The following is a 4,512-nucleotide window of genomic DNA, read 5'->3' on the forward strand; positions in this document are numbered from 1 at the left end:
CGTGGGTTGGTGGGCACTTGGGCTTCTTCCATGACCTGGAAATTATGAATTGAGCTTCAGTAAACCTTCTGGTACAAATATCTTTGTTATAATGTGATTTTTTGTCTTCTGGATATATGCGTAGTAAAGGTAGGTAGGATTGTAGGATCGAATGGCAGGTCTATTTTTAGTTCTCTAAGTAATCTCCAAACATCTTTCCAAAAGGAAGGTATGAGTTTGCATTCCCACCAGCAGTGTAGAAGTTTTTGCTTTGCTCCAATCAACATCAACATCTCTGGTTTTGGGATTTTGTGATATGGGCTAATCTTGCTGGAGTTAGATGATATCTCAAAGTAGTTTTTATTTGCATTTCTCTGATGATTAAGGATAATGAGCATTTTTTCATATGTCTGTAGGTCATGCATCTGTCTTCTTCAGAGAAGTTTCTCTTCAAGTCCCTTGCCCACCCTGAGATGGGATTACTTGCTCTCTTCTTGCTAATATATCTGAGTTCTCTGTGGATTCTGGTTATTAAACCTCTATTGGAGACATAACCTGCAAATATCTTCTCCCTTTCTGAGGACTGTCTGCTTGCTTTACTTACTGTGTTCTTGTCTGTGCAGAAGCTTTTTAGTTTGATCAGGTCCCAGTAGTGTATTTTTGATGCTGCTTCAATTGCCCGGGGGGTCCTCCTCATAAAATATTCGCTCAGGCCAATTTCTTCAAGAATTTTCCCTGTACTTTCTTCTAGTATTTTTATAGTTTCATGTCTTAAGTTTAAATCTTTAATCCAGTGAGAACCTATCTTAGTTAATGGCGAAAGGTGTGGGTCCAGTTTCAGTCTTCTACAGTTCACCAGCCAGTTCACCTAGCACCATTTGTTAAATAGGGAATCTTTTCCCCACTGAATGTTTTTAATTGGCTTGTCAAAGATAAAATAATCATAAGTATCTGGGTTTATCTCTTGATTCTCTATTCTGTTCCATCTCCTCTCTCTTTTTGTGCCAATACCCTGCTGTTTTGATCACTATCAATTTATAGTATAGTCTGAGGTCTGGTAGCGTGATTCCTCCTGCTTTATTTTTGTTTTTGTTTTTCTGAGTAATGTCTTGGATATTCAAGGTTTTTTCTGATTCCATATAAAACAAAGTATTATTTTCTTGAGCTCTTTAAAGTATGACACTGGAGCTTTAGTAGGGATTGCATTAAAATTGTATATTGCTTTGGGTAGTATGGACATTTTAACAATGTTGATTCTTCCCAGCCATGAACATGGTATGTTGTTTTAACATTTGTTAACATTTCAGCTATTTCTTTTCTTAAAGTTTCATAGTTCTCCTTATAGAGATCTTTCACATCTTTTGTTAGGTAAACTTCCAAATATTTCATCTTCTTCGGCACTACTGTGAACAGAATAGAGTCCTTGACTGTCTTTTCAGTTTGACTATTGTTGGCATATATAAAGGCTACTGATTTATGAGTGTTGATTTTGTAACCTGAAATGCTGCTGTATTCCTTGATTACTTCTAAGAGTTTTATAGTAAAATCCCTGGTGCTTTCCAGATATACAACTATATCATTGGCAAAGAGTGAAATTTTAATCTCTTCTGACCCTATATGGATACCCTTAATCGCCTTTTCTTCCCTAATTGTGATAGCTAAAACTTCCATTACAATGTTAAAGAGCACTGGAGACAATGGGCAACTTTGCCTCATTCCTGATCTGAGTGGAAATGGTTTCAATTTAACTCCATTCAATATAATATTGGCTGTGGGTTTGCTGTAGATGACCTCTATCAGTTTAAGAAATGTCCCTTCTCTACCAATTTTCTTAAGTGTTCTGATCATGAAGGGATGCTGGATATTATCAAAAGCTTTTTCTGCTTCAATTGAGAGAATCATATGGTCTTTGTTTTTTAATTTGTTTTTGTGCTGAATTATATTTATAGATTTATGTATATTGAACCAGCCTTGAGACCTGTGATAAAACCCACTTGGTCATGGTGTATAATTTGTTTGATGTGTTGCTGGATTCTGTTTGTTAGGATCTTATGAATATTTTTGCATCAGTATTAAGTAATGATATTGGTCTATAATTTTCTTTTCTTGTTGGGTCTTTTCCTGGTTTGGAGAACAAGGTGATGTTTTCTTCATAGAATGTGTTGGGTAGTATTCCTTATTTTTCTATATTTTGGGAAAGGTTGAGTAATATAGGTACTAGTTCCTCTTTAAAGGTTTGGTAGAATTCTGACATGAAGCCATCTGGTCCTGGGCTGTTCTTTTTAGGGAGATTTTGTATAGTTGATGTTATTTCAGAACTTGATATAGGCCTGTTCAGCATTTCCACTTCATTCTGGCTAAGAATGAATGTGGAAATGCTCTTAGAATGTGGTATGCTTCCAAGTATTGTTAAATTTCCTTCAGATTTTCATATTTCTGAGAATAAAGATTCTTGTCATATTCATTAAGGATTTTTTGAATTTCTGAGGGGTCTGTTGTTATTTTGTCTTTATTATTTTTGATTCATAAAATTACTCTTTTTTCCTGGTTAGGTTAGCCAAAGGTTTATCTATTTTATTGACCATTTCAAAAAACCAACTCTTTGATTTATTGATCTGTTGTATAATACTTTTGTTTTCAATTTCATTTAATTCTACTCTAGTTTTGGTTATTTCTTTTCTTCTGCTGGGCTTGTGGTTGGAATGTTCTTCCTTTTCCACTTGCTTGAGATGTCCCATTAAGTTGTTAACTTCCTCTCTTTCCATTCTCTTGAGGAAGGCTTGCAGTCCCTCTTAGGACTGCCTTTGCAGTATACCGCAGGTTCTGATAATTCATGTCTTCATTATTGTTTTGTTCCAAAAATTTGGTAATTTCCTTCTTAATCTCATCTATGACCCAGCTATCATTCAGCATAAGGTTATTTAGTTTCCATGTCTTTGTATGAGTATGCAGATACCTGTTATTGGTAAGTTCAATTTTTATTATGTGATGATCTAAGAAAATGCAAGGAATCATTTCTATACTTTTAAATTTGCTGAGGTTAGACTTGTGACCTAAGATGTGATCAATTTTGGAGGATGTTCCATGGACTGATGAGAAGAATGTGTATTCAGTTTTGTTAGGATGAAATGTTCTGTACCTGTCTGTTAAATTCAATTGTTGTATGGTGAAGTTTAAGTCCAAAATTTATTTGCTTAGTTTCTTATTGGAAGATCTGTCCAATGTTGCCAAAGGGATGTTAAAATCCCCAACTATTATGGTGCTGGAATATATTAAATTGCTCATGTCTGTTAGGGTCTCCTTCATAAATTGAGGAGCATTCTGGCTGGGTGCATAAATGTTAATAATTGACATCTCATCATGTTGCGTATTTCCCTTAACAAATATGAAGTGACCATCCATGTCTTTCCTTACTTTTGTTGGTTTAAAGCCTAGTGTATCTGCAAATAAAATTGCCACCCCTGCTATTTTCTGATTTCTGTTTGCCTGGATTACAGGTGCCCATCCCTTCACCCTGAGTCTATATTTATCCTTTAAGGTAAGATAAGATTCTTATATGTAGCAGATATCTGGCCTGAGTTTTTGTATCCAGTCAGTTCCCTGTGCCTCTTAAGAGGACAGTTTAAGCCATTCACATTAATGGAGGGTATTGATAAGCCTGGTAATATTTTGGGTGTCAAGTTTTTTGAAAGTCCATTGGACATTTTGAATTTTTTCATCACTGTGGAAAATGGGTTTTGGTCAAGAATTTCAGAGTGAATTTACTTTGGTGGTAGAGCATTGTCTGAGGATATCCTGAAGAGCTGGTTTGGTTATGGCAAATTTCTTCAACATGTATATGTCACTAAAATATTTAACTTTGCCATCATAAATGAAGTTCAATTTAGCTAGATACAGGATCCTGGGATGAAAGTTGTTTTGTTTTAGGAGATTGATTGAAGATCAATGACCATCCTTTTCTGGCTTGAAAAGTTTCAACAGAAAGATTTGCAGTCATTCTAATATTCTTCCCTTTGTAAGTTATGATTTTCTTACATCTAGCTGCTTGCAGGATTTACTCCTTCATATTAACTTTGGTGAAGTTAATGACAATGTGTCTAGAAGATGCTTTATTTGGGTTGAGTTGTGCTGGTGTTCTGAAACTGTCTGCTATCTGAATTTCAGTGTCTCTTGCCATGCTTAGGACCTTCTCCTCAATTATCTCTTGCAGTAGAGTATCTGTACCTTTCAGACCATCCTCTTCTCCATCAGGGATTCCTATGAGGCAAATGTTTGCTCTTTTGGAGTGGTCCCGCAATTCTCACAGGGAATGATCTGTTTTTGCTCTCCACTTTTCTTCCTCTTTGAGCTTTTGGGAGTATTCAAAAGCTTTGTCTTCAATGTCAGAGATCCTTTCTTCTGCCTGCTCCATTATGTTACTGAGGGATTCTACTTTATTTCTCAGATCTTAGATGGCTGTAGCTTTTCGCCTCAATGTGTCAAAATATTTGGTGGTTTTTGTCTTTGAATTGATTGAATTCTTTTTTTTTTTTT

This window comes from Otolemur garnettii, unplaced genomic scaffold (genome assembly GCF_000181295.1).
Source record: "Otolemur garnettii isolate 467f Iridium unplaced genomic scaffold, OtoGar3 scaffold00091, whole genome shotgun sequence".
Lineage (NCBI taxonomy): Eukaryota > Metazoa > Chordata > Mammalia > Primates > Galagidae > Otolemur > Otolemur garnettii.